The sequence below is a fragment of the Corvus cornix genome, chromosome 2 (genome assembly GCF_000738735.6).
Source record: "Corvus cornix cornix isolate S_Up_H32 chromosome 2, ASM73873v5, whole genome shotgun sequence".
Lineage (NCBI taxonomy): Eukaryota > Metazoa > Chordata > Aves > Passeriformes > Corvidae > Corvus > Corvus cornix.
This window is the reverse complement of record NC_046333.1, coordinates 41,229,893-41,249,514: the sequence shown is the minus strand read 5'-3', so window position 1 is coordinate 41,249,514 and position 19,622 is coordinate 41,229,893. Positions and strand designations below refer to the sequence as shown.

At 37.0% G+C, this 19,622-nt stretch overlaps 1 protein-coding gene across 3 annotated transcripts in view; it reads left to right on the top strand.

The window, feature by feature from the left end:
* LOC104689060 (ubiquitin-conjugating enzyme E2 E2) overlaps positions 1-19,622 on the top strand; it is a 205,035-nt gene that overhangs the window by 66,275 nt on the left and 119,138 nt on the right. The gene's annotated exons all lie outside the window — the stretch shown is intronic.

Below are 19,622 nucleotides of genomic sequence, written 5' to 3'. Positions count from 1 at the left end.
TTCTTTTGAGCATACAGTGTTTTTGACAGGATGGGGAGAGGAGGGTGCTACTAGGTGACAGAGCTCTGTAAGTGATAGAATTTCCAGAAGCAGGAGATATAATGAAGAAAATCTTCAGGTTAATCCCTGCTACCCAGCATTACCACATCCTAAAAAAAAACCTCTCCAGAATGTAAGGGATTTCTAGTATTTTCTCTAAATTACTCCTTTTTCTTTGAAACACCAAGACTGTGCTTTGGACATTTTCTGTTAGGTGCAGGTTAAGCATTTAATGTTGCCAAATAACTCTAAATTAAGTGTTTGAAGTTTTATGTAAAACCTACTTCAGTGAATTAAAATGAAAATCTCTCTCTGTTCAGAATCCAAGGCAAGAGAACTGCAGGATTTTCAGGTCCTTCATTGTTTTTATTACTTCCTGGCAATAACTTGGACTAATGGTAGAGAAAAGCCATAGAAAACATAACGGAAGGGAAGGACAGTGAGTTGAATGAGTGTGCTGCTTAAACTGAATCCTCTCCAGCTTTTATGATCAGGCCCTTGGCCACCTTCGTTGTTATATGGATCCCTTGGGTTTATTTCCCTATGGAATGAGTGTGTGCAGGTTAAATTCAAGGTACATGGTGAGTTATTCTGCTGCTGCTTCTTCACAAAACAGTGAAGGATGTCCAGCATCATCCTTTAGATAAAGGTTGTCCCTTCACATTCTGTAAGCGTAATTAATGCACAGCCAAATATTTATTTTCTTCAGAATTTTAATACTCTTAGCTAAGTAAGATAAACATTTTAAAAAGTACTCTGAGGATAATTAGGTGGGAAAGTATCTTTTCTTTTTGGGAGTATTAGATTTATCTAATGGTATTTCAAAGCAGGACATCTCACAGAGGTCAGCTTCCTTGGCTGTCTGAATTTGAGAGGACTTTGTGCTGCCAGCTGTGTCACCATTAGTATAATACAGAATTCAAAATATTTTTTAACCTAATCCAAGGACATTGGACAGCATAAGGACAGCTGTGTAGGATTTGTTGGTCTTCATTTTAGACAAAAAAAAAAATAGATACATCCATCATCATGGTCTCTGTTGGGGCTCTCTGAAGTTTGTAGAAAGGGTTGATTGATTGTTTATTTTTTTGTCACTCAGTCCTTTTCAGCAGTTAGACTAATATACCTTGTGACAGCTCTGCTGCTCACGGCCCTTCTTTCTTTCTGAAGAAACACCATTTTTTCCTAAAGCAGCAGCATTTTGTAGGATTTCATGCTGATGTTTTTCTTTGTGTTTTCAGTGGCATATGTATTTGCAACTCTTCAATGATTAGAATATCCATTTTTTAATTTAGAATTAATTAATTGTTTTCAGTTTTTGAGGCTAGAATTGCAACAGGTGACAATCTGTGCTTCATTACTGCCACTCCATAATTGAACAGCATTGGCTTTGCACCAGAGCTGGCCTTTTTCAGTGAGCACTTTGTTCTTTTGACAATTCCTGTCGTTTACTATTTTAGGAAGAATAGTGAATTGCAGCAATAGTTTTGAACTCATGTTTCCTGGCAACTGGGCTAAAACCCATGCACACTAGAACTGTAGCTATTTCTCTTCCTTAGTCTTCATTTGTGGATTGAGAAAGATAAACAAATAAGGAACACAAACTGATCTATCCCTGTATGTGCTGTTAATCATTGGCAAAAGCAAGGCCTTAAAAGATCAAGAAAATAGGAGTAAATAGATTTGAATTATCTCAATTCTTCTAGAAGCACCTGATTGGAGACAAAAAAAAATGGAAATTTTGTTTGAGGTACATTTGTTTGTTTGTTTTCAAAATTAGTTGGTTTTCTTAAAGACTGTATATACAAATATTTAGATTATATTTTTACAAGAAGACCATATGGTTCCTTATTAAATCATACCAACTTACATTAGTTTCAGCTTCTAAATAAGTGAATGTAATATTGCTGGTATAGGAATACAGTCTTTGCTATTAAAATAGTCATGCTGTCTGCTAAATAGATGGTGGAAGTGCTGTGTGAATGATGAATACTTTACCTGAGACCATCTGGATTCTTGCCAGGAATGCAAGACTGTTATCAAGAGCTTTCTTCCAATTATTTGGAATAAAAATTAATCTAGGATTAAACTGTCTCTCTTAGCAGCACCTAACTGATATCAGGAGAAGTGGCTTGGCCATTCACACTATTAGATTCTGTAAAATTGCTGCCGTGACACTAAGCCTCTTTGTATGGTTCTTACTCTTTAGCAGCTGTTAAACTAGGCGTTTCAAAGGTCGTCATTTTAATTTCTGGTTTTTTGAGAGCTCAGTTACTGATAACTTACTTGTGACTTAATGAGCAAATCCATCTTCCTTTTGGTTGATGGAATATGCATGTAAGGAACCTTTGTGGTCTGCCCAGTCCCTAGTGAATGTGTTGAGACAGTTTTTTCTGGCAATAATTCAGGCTCAGGTTCCGTTTCCACAATGTGCCACAAAAATGATATCTTTTTTTTTTTTTTTTTTTTTTTAACTTAATCTTGTTAGCCTTGGTCTGTTGAGTTTTAAAATGTTATGTGTATTTTTATATTTTACTACTGCCGTTGCAGGGGAGGGGACACTGTTCGAGCAGTTACAACTGAGCTGTAAGTCTTTACCAAGAAGGTAAAAAAAGACCTCTGGGACTGAAGGGATGAAGTAGGGATTGGTGGTAGAATGAGAAATTCTCTAGATGTTAAAAAACCTGTGATATTTGTCCTAGTGACCACAAAAGTACCATAAATTTAGTGCAGTATATTTAATTTGGTTACTGGTTTTGTGGGTTCACATATAATTAAGACTGCTAATGTCATTGTACCAGGAATAAACATTTTCTGTTATTACTTGTGGCAGAAGTTGCATGAAAGGGGTTTCAAATTGCTGTAAACAAATCTGATCCTAACTGCTTGCTGTTGACAAGAAGTATTCTCAGTCTACAGGATAGTGTTTTGCTCAGGCCCAGTTGAGGGTCCCATTTTACAAGTTTGAAATGCTTTCCCAAGTATGAATAAATTAGTTCTCACAGTATCTGGAAAAGTAAACAAATATTATCTCATTTAAACTGTGGGAAAAGCAATTTAGGCAGATGAAATTATTTGTCACATAAAGAAAAGCTGTATCAGAGCCAGAAATGGAAGCCAGATTTCCTTATGGCACAGCATGACCTGCTTTATTAAACTTCTCTCCTATGGTTGACATATGTCATCACATGCTATTGTCCATCCGTAGTTCCACTTTGGATATTATGGACATTGAAATAAGTTATTGGGATACATTGTCTTTCTGAAGGTCACCCTTCAATCCATACACCGTGGTGCTTGAGCTGAAGCAGTGAAACCACAAAGTACAGAAGTGAATTATAGACTATTGGATGAGCCACAGAAGTAGGACACAACACACTCCTTGCCACCATCTTATTTACTTTTCAGAACAGTTGTTCTCATAAACAGTTTGTGACACTTGTGTACACAGAATAAAAGAGTTCTTTTCAAAGAGTGAATGTATTAAAAATTCATTTGTTCAGAATTTATATTTACCTATTTTAATGTATTTGTACAGCGAGGAACCCTTTGTACCTTTTTAATTGTTATTTTCTCTAGATGTTTAAGTCAATTACCACTGAGCAGTTACACTCTGGTAGCTTTTATTACGTTTAGAAGGGAAGAATTATGAACTCAAAGTAAAGCAAGCAGCTTGATTCCTCAAAATTAAACTCCCTTTTCTTATGATGACAGAAGAATGTTCTGATGTCAAGGCTGCTCACTTTAAAAATAGCTGTTTAAAAATAAACCTTTAAATGATTTTTCTTCTTAAAGCTTTTTTTGGTTATTGTTTCTGAATAGATGAGCATTTATTTTTGGATGCTGATGCTTAACATTTAAAACCTTATTACAAAGCTCTCACTACTGCTCCACAAAACCCAGGAGCTGTAAAAATGGAGTTCTTTGCTGATGTGCTATTCAATTCTGTTAGACACTGTCTCATCTCCTGTCATCAGAATTCGGAAGGAAGGTGCTTTCAGTGGGACAGGGTGTCAGATATTATAACATGGCTATATAGTATTTCAAGCCAAATATATAAAAGTAAAATTGATACATAAAAATAACTGTTTCTCTTACTTTATTCTGAGTCATGGTTTTCCACATGGCTGTGACTGTTGCTTAATTTCCTTTGAAAGAACAAAAGTGGTCAGACTATTTCATTGAGATTTATAATCATGTAACAGACTATTGGAACTTGTAGAATCAGGACTATCTACTGATAGTTCACTATCAGTGCACACATTTCTTTTTTTCTTCTCTGATTTCAGAATAGGGTCAATTCCAAGTTACATACTTCTAAAAACTGAATAAATAATACTGTCATGCTGTGTGTAAATATAGTGTTACCTTTTCTCTTCAGACATATAAATTCAGTTATTCTTGCCATCACAAGTTGCACCACCTGCAACTTGACTCCGAACTCATTTTGCATTGGAACTGCTCCACTTAGAATTGGTCTCTCACATTTTTGTTATAGAAATTATAGCTCTTTTACAGCATGATGCTGATGGGATTCCCCAACTTTAAATTTTCCTGAGTGGTTTCCAAACCTACTAGGGCCACCAGGGTAGTTAGAGATGCCGGTGATTCTAAGTTATTCTCTGGTTCTCACATGAATCATACTACCAGGTGTGCCTGTGCACATTTTTTCCCAGAACAGTTATTATTTGTTAGTTATGAAGAAACAATAAGATGTTAAGTTAATTGCAAATTATCTATTTTACAAATACATTGATTAGTGGGAAAAAGAAGACATAAAACATTTGGAACACAAACCCTAAAAAGGCACATTCCCTAAATACTAATCTACAACCACCTATAATGTTTGCACGTAGTGAATCTGTTTCTGTGATGAAATCTGCATCTACTCAGTTGTAACTTGTTCTTGCTTTTTATCATCCGTTTCCCTGTGGGTGTTTTTAAAACTAAACTAAGCTCTGTATTTCCTGAACAGATTATATTTTCACCTTCTGAAATGCTTCTGAATGTAATAATGGCTGGATTATCTGCTTCTCTTAACTTCTGATTTATACAACTACACTGAATTTCTAAAGCAGATTCTATCTCATATTTATATATTAATGTCTAGGCACATATTTTAGAAATACCACTATATCGCAGCAAACACATTGATTACATACTTGGGCCTGCCTATTATGGTTTCATTTTGCATGTTTATAACCAGCTAAGCCAGGGTTGTTTCTTCTGGGCTAACCCTAGTGCAAAACAGGACTCACTCCCAACATTTGTCAGCACAGTCCCAAGGGGTGTTAAAATTTACAGGTGCAAACAGCCTGCTCCTCTTCCCCAACCTTACCACATAATAGCTGCAGTTTGTGAATGTTGAAGAAGACGTGGTTGAGGTTCAAATTATTAATTAAACTCTTTAGAGTATAAATGGAAATTACCTAGTCATTGTCACCAAAGCTTTTTAAGTATACTTCTGTAATTATAATTCATTACCTGTGCTGATCAAGCAGTATGTTGTGCAGGTTCTCACTGTTAATTATTGGTATCGGAGGATTGAATCAGTAATATAGTCTGGGATTTCATATGCTCTTGTGACAGATTTTCACTCTTGGCTTCTACTTGCGCTTCCATATGAGAAAGTTGATATATCAATAATCTACTCTGGTAACCTTTGCAGAAGAAACTTTGGTGTGGCCTCACTGTTAGACACAAGTGTTCGTGTTAGAGAAAATACACTATGCCCAGAGTTGTTGGAATATCTTTTGTATTCAAGAGTTTGAATAATATTGAAATTAATTTTGCATAAATTTGTTAGTCTTTTTTATTACTTTATATTTTCAAATGCATTTGTTCCTCTCTCTTTCCTTAATTATTGAGGAAGAATTTGATTCAGTGGTACCTTTTCTTTAATATGCAAGACTAAGTGCAAGCTTAGTACAGTACAGCAGAGAATGCTATTGCAGATTTTTATAAACTATTTCGTTGAACTATTCAATGAAATTTCCTAAATATAGCAGGCAGTATTTTTACTGTACCATACTGTAGTTTTAGACAATGAAATTTAAGTATGTGGCAAAAATATTTAGCACAGAGTATTTTTAGAAGGATAACAAAAAACCTCCCTCTGGCATGTTTCTTTGCTAAATGCAATTAACTATGCTGTGTCTAGCTTTAGAAGGCTGGTGTGATTTTGTAGAAAGAAGCTATTGGGAAGGTTTCTTTAATTAGCTGTAGTTGTTGCACCCCTAAACACTATGCATATATTTTAATTAATTTCTTTAAAATGGAGGAGTAATCCATTGGAACAGCATATTTAATGAATATACATTTCAGTTACTTAAAGAGATTTGGTAGCATATTCTAGAATCATTTCAGTTTCAAGCTTAATATACTCATCTAGGGATAATCCTAAATTTAGCAACTGTAAGTAGATTTAATATGTTGTATATAGGCAACAAAACAATAAACATGTTTTACTGTAATAATTAGGATAAACCAGCAAATGGATCTCCATAGAACTTGTGTTATTTTTCACAGCACAACTAAGGCATGCTCTGCTTTACAAAAAACATCCCAAACATTTTATTTATAAAAAATTGAGGCAATGAATGCTAGCAATTGTGTTCATTTCCAAAACGCTGAAGAAAAAAAAAAATCATGTTAAACCTATACTGCTTTGCTTTAAAATGAATTCTGATCTTTTAAATTTGCATGTTTGCAAGTCAAAGCCATGCTGTTGGGGTGCTCAACAAGTATGCCTGATACACATCTGGGTGACTGGGGTCTCCCAGTGTGTATTTAAGACTGGGGTACTTAGGACTGATGGCTTTTATTGCTCTTTTGTTGGTTTTAATCAAATGATCCTCAGTGTTTCATCTTAGTCACAAAGTGTCAACCGGCATTTTATGTCTGGGTAATAAAAAACAGTGTTGAAATTCAAATTTCACACCAATTTTTAATTGTAACACATCCTCAGGGCTTCAACAAACATGGTATCCGAGGGTTAATAGAAACGATTTTCTAGGAATGCTGTGCAGAAACACGCCTCTATAAATAGCCTTTGTGAGTTACAGTACATACATTACCAGCTCTGGAAAGTGTTAAGAAGCTATGAACTTAATTCTCTTGTTTGTTTTTTGTTAAAGTATTTGTAAAATAGGCTATGGGCGCATCGATCTTACAGTCTTGCTTGTGATGGTGCATTGTGTAGAATAATTGACTTTCTGTCCCATTTATAAAGTACTCAGTCATTATTTGAGTGAATAATGTAATACCGATGTTTAAAGGGCTTTCACAGGAGGAAAAAGCGGTGTGGCTCAGTTTACTGCATTGCCTGTCAGCATTTTATTTGTCTACAGTAGCATATGCCACACCATTTCAGTTTTACTAAGGAAGCACTGTGTGTTCTTCAGCTATGAGGAAAGCTATAATAGGAAGTAGGTCAGTGTTTGAATGCGAGTCTCTCTCGTTGGTCCTGGATCTTTGCTCATATTTGGAGTCTGGGAACAGTTTTTCTCCTGAAGATGTTGCTTTGTTTAAAAGAAAAGAGAAAACAAACATGTCCTTCACCATGTCTGGTAAGTTTTAGTGGAGTAAAAGTGAAAAATTTAAGGTTTTGCACTTAAGGTCTGATCAGCTAAGGAATGTAAATGAACTGGGAATCTTAGCATCTTTACTAAACTGCACATATATATTCAACAGACCTAAAGGTCTGTTAAGCTGACTCTAAGGTGTGTATGTATACAAAAAGATAAGTCCTCTACATTGTTGCATCCTCTAAAAATTCTGAGTAAAGGGAGAACAGTGAAATTACCAAGAAAGGAGGTGTATAAATTCTGTCTTGCAAAATACCTGTGTCACACTGGTATTTTCATGCTTTTCTTTAAGTTGCAAACATTCTTGGCTAGAACTGAGATGATGATCCAGTAATCTGAGTCTCAAAGTGTGGTTCTGAAAAGACTTTCATAATTACTTAGAAACTTTTAGGATGAAGTATGAAATGCTGTTTATTTTTGTTCCCTAAATTGCTGCATTCATACTTGACTCTCTAATTGCAAAACCTTGTGGAAACTAGATTTCAGACAGGGCCTGTTGCCCAACTCTAAGAAAAACAGGCAAACTACAGTTTCCATGGTTTCAGACACTGCCGCTCATCCTCTCAAGGCTGTTCTGCTCTTGGTAGGAGAAATTGAGAATGTGTGAAAGGCTAAAAGTAAGATTATTTGTTTCAGGGTTATTTTTTCATTTTATTTAGTGCTTACTGTAACAGCTAGAGTTTTTTCAGATTGTCAAAGCTGAAGAAGTATTTTATCTAGCAGAAGAAAGATTTCTCAATGATTTTATGGGCTGTCTTTCTTGAAAAAGGCAGTCTTATGATATTTTTTTTTCCTGAAAAAAGAATAGATATTTCAGTGTTCATATTAGGAGTGCTTCTCTTGGTTTCAGAGATGGGACATCAGCAGACAGTTGTTCTTTATTTATCTGTAAATGCAGTTATTCAAAAGTGAAATGGCTTGGAATCGTTAGCCATAGGCTTCTGTTTCTGAAAGAGCAGTGGCTAGTTTTGGTGGGTTATCTCAATTCTTTGAAGGGAATTGTTTTTCCCAGAGAAAAGAAGAGAAGAGGAGAGGACAAAGTAATCTCTTCTTTTGCCTATCCTTCTTTGCCTTTCTCCAGCAGAAAAACAGCCAAATGGTTTTCAGAATGTTTAGTCACCTCTGGATGAATGGATGAATGTATTTCTCTGAGGAATAACATTGCTTGCAAACTAACCTCTTGCTCTTCTCTTTTTTAAAATTTTTTTTTCTATTTTTTTTTCTTTTTTTTCCTTTAATTATTTTTATGGCTGCCTATTAAGAGTCTGGGAGGGAGAGGATTTCTGATTTTCAAAACTTTTCTGTAGTACAAGACCCACTTGTCCTTTGCTTCAGCTCCCATGTGTAACATGAGATCAAAGGCGGTCAAACAGGACCAGCTGGCACCTGGGTCCTCCTGATGGTTGGAGAAGCGGTGAACTCCAGGTATTGGTAGCCCTGGTTCTTCCCAGACACTGTTGCACATGTAGGTGAGTTGCAGGGCTCTACAGGCAGCTGGAGGTGGTAGGTCAGCTCAAGAGGAGCTGATGCTCATCATCTAGGAGGAGCTTTGGTGGCTCAGCTATCTGCATCAGATTTGTTTGGTTAATATAATTGAAAACTCGTATGCTGCTTTACGTTGTATCCTTGATGTTTTTGAGAAGATAATAGTAAGGTCAACCAGAATAGAATAAACATTACTTTTTCCCCCCAAATCCTTGTGGGGTAGAGAGGGATGAGAGACACTGCTCAGAAGAGACATTCCTAAACACTAGACTGTAAGACAAACTGAAAGCAGCACATTCTAGTACAATATCTTACTCTCAAACCACTGGCTCTGATTAATTAATAGTGAAACGAATGTAATATTTGGTGCATCACTTAATTCCGTGTTCTGGTGTGTTATTTGCCTTCCATAAGAAGAGAAGCTCTTTAGGTTTTCAAGGCAGGACACCAGTGCTCATCAGGAAAGGGATTCCTCCCTGCAGACTCTTTAGTGCTAACACACTAAATGCAAAAGTAATGACGCTGAGAAATACATACTGGGGACTTTATCCCAATTAGTTTGCGTGTAATTTTACTACCTAAAATCTAATAACTTTGGGGGGAAAAAAACCCCAAACCAACATGTTTTTTTTAAATCGCTGTCTCCTTTCTATTAAATGTTAGATAGGATTTTGTTATTAAAAAACTGCACTACTGGCACATAAATTATGGAAAAATTAACTCTTACAAGAAAAATCATGAGTGGCCCACAAGTTGGAGAAAATTGCCTTTGCTGTAGCAGAACTTTAGTGTTACTGGAATACTCTGATCCCATTCCCTATTATTTATGCAAATTCAAATGAATTCCTTTATATATCTTATTGTACTATTTCCCTGTCAGCTTGTCACCAAATGTCATCTCCCCAGAACCTCTATTTGACTGCCATTTCCCAGCACTATCCCACGAGCTGTTAGAAGGAGTGAACAGCTGCTTTCCCCACTGCCAAGTACCACTGCTTGGATAGTTAGCAAAAGATGCTGATTTATGGAGTGATCGGTTTCCTCTGTCCCACAGGCTGGATGAGTCACTCTGGAAGGAGCCCTGTGCTCATTGTCTCTGCATCTGAGCTCATACTTCCCCTGCCTTCGTGTTTCCCACTGCTAGTACAATGAGCTGTTCCCCAGGGAACTCCTTTGCAGGGGGCAACCGTACCCTTTCCAGCACAGCTTAAAAGCCTAAAATAAGTATTTTCTCCTATGCTGAATCATCTGTTCCAATGGCTTCTCTGCTTTCAGCGCCACTCACCTCTTCAGAGTTCCCCAACCACCATTCATTCCCCATCCGCTGCTGACCCTTTGAAGGATCTTTGTGGTTTACAGATGCAAATAAAGTCTTCTGGGGCGTATCAGCGCTATTCCAAGAAGAAAATAAACCCACTTTGGAGACTTTTGGGGGTGCTTGGAGTACAAGTGACTGAAAAGAAAGCAAATTAAGGAAAGACTGTGGTACAGGGGAGGGAGACCCAAACTTACAAGGATGAAGGTGGCAAATCTGGCTATTTTAATTAATTTCAGGAAGCAGTTGCAACTCTGAATTAATAAATGAGCGGTTTTTTGGGTTTGCTTTTGACTTATTTATTGTTGTTTTGTGAATGAGTCTGTGTAGAAAGTGGTGGGGGAGGGAGCATGCCTGAATTGGAAAGTGTGTCAGTGCTCTGACTCAACTCGTAAAATGCTTCCATTCCCTTTGCTTAAAAGTAATAGTCATCGTCTTTGTTCTTCTCTCACCAGTCTCGGTTTGTCCTGACACACGGATATTCACAGGTTAGGGACTTTCCTGAGTGCAGCTCAGTGTGGCAGCTGTTCCCGTGAAAAACAACGTGAAGCTGAACAGCAAAAGAAGTGACAGTGATGCAGTGTGATAACATTTTCTCTTGCTCTTTCTCTACCACAAGCACTTTCACTTGGTTTTTTAAGATACTAATGCCCTTCCTCTGAACATTCTGGTTCTCAAATGATATTTTGTCTGTGTAAGAAGTATGTGTCACTGACCTGCTTATTTACCCTGTAGAGTGAATAAAATTCATAGATACTTTTGTTCCCAGCATCGGGATTAACATTAACCGTTATTCGTTCACCTTCCCCGAATTCACCAAGAAGTGCTGTTTAGTGCTTTCATCCATAGCAGTGCAGTTCTTCAGTGGGTGAATGTCACCAAAAGCAGCAGTCCTGCTCTGGTTATTTAACTCCTGAAAGACTACTGCCTCATTTTCTGCACCATCACGTAAAAAGCAGTAAATACGAATGGAAGGCTGGAAATTTGTATTATGGAATAACAAGGAGGTAATCAGGTCATCGCACCAATCTACAGCCATGGAATGAGACAAATACTTACACAGGACAGCTGGTGAAAGTGAGCTCCCTGGATTATCTCCAGATGTTGGACTGAGCAGAAGTTTAGTCATAATTTGATTTGAGAACTCGCTGTATGGGAAGGTATGAGAAACACAGTCCTTCCTCTGGGAATTGCCAAGCAACCAGCCTTGTCCTAGACCTGAACTTTGAGTGAATATTCATGATGCCTTGGGGACCTGCCCTTGAGTTTGGGCTTGAAGTGCTTGGGAAATGTTATCTGTAGTGTCTTTATGTCTTTGGCCATTATATATCAGCACATATTTTTAGGTATGTTAGATAAATGCTGCTAATGCTATATGTTCTGAAAACATCCATTGCTTCCCCTACAGAAAAAGCTGTGTTATTTTCTATAGGGCTTTCCAAAAAGAAACACTTAAAAACAGTAGAAATTTGGTATTTTAGCAACTCTTTGTTAGTAAGAAGCAGTGGTTTCATATTTAGTACTGTTTAAAATATGTTGAAAGTCGATTTAGTGGCCAATGAGAAACACAAGTAATTTATTACTGCTTTTCTTCTGCTAATTAGCTGAGATACATTGTGATCTGATTTGTGATGAGATTATAATTTTCCAGTATTTTGACTGTCTCATTAGTTTAATACTTAAGTAATAGCTTGCTTCAGATAATGTATTTAAGTGTTTTGTCAGTGCAAATATATGAAGAAAATAGTTTGTGTTTGTTAGATGCTGTGATGATATATTGAACATTAGCACTATAAGGAGCAATGTATAAACAGTCTGTGGTGGATTGAACCTGGCTGGATGCCAGATCCCCACCAAGCTGCTCTATCACTTACTTCCTCAACTGGACAAGGGAAAGAATATAACGAAGAACAGGGAGAGATCACTCACCAATTACCATCACGGGCAAAACAGACTCAACTTGGGGAAATTAATTGAGTTTATTACCAATCAGATCAGAGTAGGGCAATGAGAAACTAAACTACATGTTAAAAACACCATCCACCATCCCTCTGTTCTTCCTGAGCTCAGCTTCACTCCTGGTTTTCTCTGCCTCCTTCCCGCAGTGGTGCAGAGGAACAGGGAATGGGGGCTGCATTCATTTCATCACACGTTGTCTGTGCCACTCCTTCCTCCTCAGTGGGAGAACTCTTCACAGTGTTCCCCTGCTTCAGCGTGGAGCCCTTCTTAAGTCTGGTATCCCAGAGGTACTACCACCTTCCTGATGGGCTCAGCCTTGGTCAGCAGCAGATCTGTCCTGGAGCCGGCTGGCATTGGCACTGTCAGATGTGGGGAAGCATCTTGCAGCTTCTCACAGAACCCTCCCTTTAGGCCCCACTACCAAAACTGTACCACTCAAACCTAATACACAGTCAAATCAAGTCCTTTCAGTCCAATGAAAATGTGAATATATATTTTGAAGCCCTTTCTAAGTTCTTCACAATTCTATAGTTACTAAATTAGATGGATTTTACTCCATTCTTGTCCAACAAGGCTCGTTCTGTTGTCTGAAATAACATACTTTAGAGATTGTGAGGTTTTGTTGCACCTGTAATAAGCAAACAAGTTTGAAGTCACTTAGCTCAGTGGTCTATTATTTTTTTCAGACAGAGAGTGTTTGGGGTTGGACAGGGCTAGATGCATCCATAATACAGATGGGGAAATTGCCTGGAGCACGTGGGCTGTGTTGTACTCCCCTCAGTCTCCCCATCAAATCTGTCCTTGTTTGGAGGACAACTCTTGATGTTTAATTCTGAAGCAAAGCATTAATTTGTGAACAGATAGCCTTTGTCATCCTGCACAAAACAGCACTTTCTTAATAGAATTCCTTACTGCAAAACATTAAATTATTGCTATTGATTAGTTATAAATTGAACAAATGAGACTATTGCTGTTATCAAATAAATATTTACAGTATTATTACAAGAATATTGAATGACTGTCAGTTTTTCTCTCCACAGAGCAATCCGCTTATAATGTAAACGGCAAATAGCCTGGGAATTTCCGTTTTGATTAGCTAGTAATAATTAGCTGAAATAATATTCCCTTCTCTCTCTCTCTCTCTCTCCCCTCCCCTGAAAATAACCCCACAGTCATGTTGTGGTGTGATGAAGAGGAACATTATGGCTATCTCATCATAGTGAATCTCATCTGGAGAAAGCCAAAACAGAGTTTGTAGTAACCCTCCAGTCCTTAGAAATAAGCAAACCCCACCTAATGTAGTAATAAGGTTGTACTCCTACAAAAACTCAGGCACCTTGCTTAACTTTGCACACTCTACTTAGTCCTCTTGAGTTTTCACAGTGTGTACAACTTTTCAAAACTGGAGCCTAATACCAACTTGTAATGTAAAGAGTCTGACTTACACCATTTGCAACAGTGTTTATCAACCTCTATTTTGGAACTATTCTGGCTTTTTATGCTCCTTTTAACATCACTGTAAATAAAGTATGAACAAATGGCAGAAGGACATAATGAAATTCAGTAGCAGGAGCTCAAAGTATTACAGAATAAATGGTTTAAAATGGGAAACACAATTTTGCTAGAATTTGACTTTTGTTGTTCCCCATTTTGATCTCTGATCCCTCAAGTTAAAAAACAATCAGTCCTTTTTAATTGTATAAGGTTAAATTTAATGCTGTCATTATTTTTGTTAGAACATAATTAAAATAGTGTTTCCAGAATTTTTTACTCTTTGGTTAATAATTGTATTAGGACTTGCTATATGGAGGAAAAAGATGTTCTCAACCAGGGTAGGAGGGAAGAGAGAGGATCAGGGAGAATTTATTTCTAAAGGAAATATTTCTTTCCCATTAGTGTGAAGCTTTTCAGATACATTCGGGTGAAAATATCATGGAAGGGTAAATTGGCTATTTTTTAGTCTAGTGTTATTAATGATCTTTTTGCACTCTAAAGTCTTTTAAAAATTGTTTAGTCATCATTCTTTTTGTTCAGCGAGGCATACGATTTTGTATAGTTGTACTGCTTTGAAGACATTTTGGAGTATAACTTTAATAACCAGAAGATCCTTTCAATATTAATAGGTAGCTGAAAGCAGCACTTTGACCGGCTTTCTAAATTAAATAAACTGAAATGGTGGCTTATATTCATTCAGACAGTCTAAGTCTAGCCAAATACAACTTTACATCTAGTATATCCTCTTTTCTGTGATAAGACTCTGAATGAAAGACGACAATCTGCTCACATTCCTTGTAATCATATCCTTGTAAGTATTTTCTTTATCTTCTGTTTAACACAAGTAGGCCTGATTATTTCTCCTGCATGGAGGAGTTTGTAGATCCTGTGTGTTTTGCATACATGGCCAATTTGAAGGCTGTCTTAAGTTTCTTCAAGGTGTTAACCTTACTCTTCTATAGAGTTGTTCTAGAATACGCAGCTGGGTCTTCTCTTCCACGGCCTGGGTGCAACCAAGACATAACTGGGAATTGTACATATCAGAATGTGGAGAATTAAAATACATTGCAAATACAGTCCTTGCTTCCTACATGAATCTTGATTTAGAAACCATATTCAAAAAGGGAGGGAAATAAGATTCACGTCTAAGATTAACAGGTTTGAAAAAAAGACTTTGTATTCATTTAAAATTAGTAAATGCACAAATGAGTTTCAGTCATTTGAAATTGCTCCACTTTAGCAAACTTTTAATGTTAATGCCATGGGAGTGCTCTGCAAGGTCACAGATGGCGAGACCAGTCAGCCTACAGCTGAAACTCCTGAAGCCTGAGAGGTGTTTCTGCTTCCATGGGAAGAGAGAATTTAAAATAAGTTGTTGTCCTCCCTCTTTCCCCTGTACTCCTCCCCTTTCTTCTTTCTTTCCTCCCTCTTCAGACAATTCCTTGCACAATTTTGGCAAATATAGCATCTGAAATTACTTTGATAACAAGTAAAATCTTGCCCCGTTGTCCTTGTGTGAGGTATGTCATAAATTCCTGGAGAAATGTGGAAACTAGGTCAGAATAAGAAGCCAACCTAAGTTCTTTCTCTTTTCCCCCTCTTTTTAATTTTACTCGAATTCAATATCTTACTCTTGTCTATAAGCAACGTTAACAAAAATTATGGATGTGATTATAGCCTGCCCTTGACATCATTTGTAGGTGAAGTAATGTAGTGCAGCTCTCCATTGATACAGAAATAAAGGAGAGAGGCGTAATGCCAATCCATATTTATTTAACTGTGCATCCATCTTTATTAGATTAAAACTTTGGCCGAGGAGAGCTAATATTGTTACTATGAGATATGCAGAATTCTGTAAGGCCTGACACAGCACTGTCTTAACATTTTTATATAAAAATAATGATACAAGATCAATCTTTCAGGCTTTCTAACTGAATTAGAAATTGGCAAACAAAGGGATGTCAATACACCTGTAAACCAGGCACGTTTTCTATTGGGATCCTGGAGGTGTAAGTTCTTGACTCCGCACTGCATAACGTATTAATCAGTAAGCTGATAGGAGTAAAATTACTTGCACAGTGTATGACTCACACAGATGATTGGGGGAGTGGTAATGACCAACAAGGGTTATTCTTACAGAACAACATAGATAACTGATAAACTGGATGTTAGCAAGTGGAATATTTACATACTTAACATCATTTTTGAGGGAACAAGCAAAGGACGTCTTCTGAACTTGAACTCCCAATTCAATCATTTAGAAAGGCTAACATCCTTGTTTTAAGTTATAATGTGGAAAGGCTAACATCTTCCTTTTGAGTTATTGTGTGATCAGTTTGTACCTTTGATTCATAGTTGAGGTAGTTTTGGTTGGCTTTTTTTATAGCTTTGGGTTATTGTCAGGAGTGAGTTAAGGTGATGGGGAAACATAGTTGAAGAATTGTTAAATCTGTGTGAAATGTGATTTTTACAGTTAAACACTAATATACACCTTTGGGTAGGCTGCCTGCTATCTATCTCTAGTCAAGGAAGCAATTAGGCTTGTGCGATTTGGGAGACAAAGGCTCAGTTCCACATTCATTTATAATAGGGCCTGTTACTTAGTCTTGGTGTGTTTTAATTGCCTATGTGTAAAATAGAAATAGAATGTTTTCCTATCTTGCAGGGTGGTTGTAAAGATACATTTCCTGAAATTTTTCATATGCAGTGATGCTAGAACAGTGAAAGCCATATAGATTTTCTTCCAATAATATTTCATGTGAAAAAACATTTTCAGACGCTTCCCTGTCTGGTTTTTAAAGCCTAGATAGCAATAAGATCCTGACAGATTTATGGTTGTGGCTTCTGTTTTTTAATTTGTCATCTTTAAGAAGTGAGTTGGCAAGCAAGCAAAACAGCAACTGAAATATTCTACAAAAAAAGTTCTACAAGAATATAGCAGACTTTAGTGGTCACTAGTACATGCAGATATGGGGAAAAATTCTGCTACAACTGAAATATGCACTCAATATAATTAAATTTCAATAATTTAGTAGATTGGTGTAAAGCATAATATAGAAAAAAGGATTTGGGACTCTTGAAGGTATTGGGGCTGAAAAATCAAATGCAATGGTAGAAACTTAAAATGACCGAGAAAGCTTTTTTCCCTCATTTCCTCACTTTTCGTCTCATGCGTCTGTTTTGCTGTGATCATGCGTGCAGCACGCATCTTAAAAGGAACATTCGTATTACGGAACTGAATCACAAAAGTGGCTTGCATATGTCAGAGCCTCATTAGTCCAGGCAGCTCCTCACTGTAAAAAGCTGGGTTCCCTGGTACTTAACAACCATATCTGAGTCTGTGTAGACTTTGTCGAGAGAGCGGCAGTGCAGCTGTACTCTGTGTTGTGTGCCCACTGAACTGTCATCTTAAACCAAACTTCTTACCTGGACCAACTTTCTGTTGTGCTCTTAGTGCACAGAAAATCTATGAATATCTACGTTTGTAGTGAAACTATTGTGAAGTCATTGTAGCATTTTCATTAAAGGCTTTTTGGCTTGGCTGTTTAACCCTTTTGTAGGCCAGTGAGGAAATTGTAAAACATTTTAACTAGGTTTCTGACACATCTGTTTGGTGGATTGATACAATGTGGAACAACTCTGAAGCACTGAAACCACTTTTGTTTCCGATAGCATTTTAAAAGTTACAGGAAAAGGTAAGAAATTAAACTACAATTAAGAGCTGCTAATCATCTAATGTTTGCTGATGCAATAGGTTTTAAATACATGACTCAAGAACAAATGTGTGCTCGCCAGATGCGAAGCACGCTCATTACTAACACCGTGGTAAACACTGTAGATTTGTCTTTCTCAGTGCATGAGGCTTGACTCACAAAGGCCTCAAGCTACTCCAGGAAAGACAAGAAACCCAGTGCTCTTTTCCTCAAGATTCATCAAAGGATGAGTCATCTGTTAAAAAACAGAGTAATCATCAGGCTATTCTACTTTTCTGATGACTATTACTATTAGAACAAAGCCTTTGAGCCAATTTTTTTTTTTAATTAAAAAAAAAAAAGAAAAGAGAGAAGAAAGAAGACATTACTTGGATCTCATTCATGGGATTCAGGCTGATTTATGCTTTCAAGTTGTGCCACTGTCATAGTTTAAGTCATAAGGTGGAAAATACTGTGCCACCACCATGCATAGTTCCAATGGCAAAACCTCTTGGTTTTGGGAAGCAGTAAAGACTGTGTGGAAGCAGCTCCCTTGCTGATGAGGTGCTGTATCCTATCCAAGACACTGGTGTAAGCTCCAAGGCAAGGAAGCACTTTCCTTTCTCTCCCTATAGCTTTCTCTCTTTAAATCTGTAGCCTTGCAAGTATGCATATACTTTATTTCAGATGGCAGGTTTAATGAAGTGATCAACAGTGAAACTACTCATTTTTACTCAGACAACATCCAAGAAAAAGCATGTGAGAAGTGGGGATGAAGGTTCTCCACCAACACACTGTCCATGCAAAAGGAACATCCCTGACTGACCGCATGAGGTTAGAGAAAACGCCTGCAAAACCATTCTCTTCAAAAAAGCTTCATCTCACAGAAGAGACAGTGTTCGCAGCAGGGCCCCCCACACTCGGTGATCTTATCTGCAAGAAATCCTCCTGCCTGCCTAACAGGCAAAGGACGGAATTTGTAAGGACACTCTTGGCATAGTATTTATTTTACAGGAGAGAAATGCCAGGTGATACTTTGTGAAGTTCACAGGGGTTTTTTGACACAAGGTACTTTATGAATGTATACTGAAACTAAATAATACCATCAAGTTTTGAAATAAAAGTTCCATTGTTATGAATGAAGGTATTTCACACAACTGTCTCAGAGTATACCTTAGAAAATCTTTTATGATTGCAGGTGACTTTTTAAATCTATAAATACACTGAAAGCCAAGATAAGTGTTTCTTTCCTATAAATGCTTAGAAGGTCTTCACCATTGTGCTTAATCCATTTACATTTAAATTTGAAGCATAGATTTCAAACATAGAAGTAGATGAATGTAACAAGGTGAATTTACTCCTGAAAATGGTATTTATTTCGGTCCCATAAAAAACTGTTGTTTAATCCTTTATTCCTCTTATTGGTATCTGGTATTTTAGACACTGAGATTACTCTCAGTTTTACAAAAATAAACGTTTTAGAAAATGATACCAGAACATTTTCCAGTCTGGTTCCTGAGTGACAGCTGTGGGCTGCCTCCTTGTTAAGTTGTAATTTCTCCCTTCCTCAACAAGCTTGTCTCTTTTTACTTTCTCATTATAATCTTTTGGATGCAAGGGGAGAAATTTTACTTGTTGTGCAGATCCTTTCCTCTGCTCTTCTAGAAAGGATGGCAAAATTACCACTGCCGAAGAATGATAAATTCAAGTACCATGTCCCTGAGTGCTCCCTTTAATCAAATGAACCAATTCTTCCTTCATTTTAAAAAAATTCTCTTTCTTATGTTTCACACAGTGGATTCTACTACCTTTTAGTAAGTTCTTTGCTATGGGAATGTAAAATTTGACATGTTATTCAGAGTAAAAACTGTCTGCTTTTGAGGGAAGATACAAGATTTTTTTAAAGTGGCAAACATAAGATAATTTTCCCTTAATGGCATGACATACAAATTTCTAACAGAAATTGCTGGTTACATCAACAGTTAGCAAGGACCTGAATGGGATTTCTTTCTTTTATATACAGTACAGGTTTTAATCAGACCCTGTATCTAT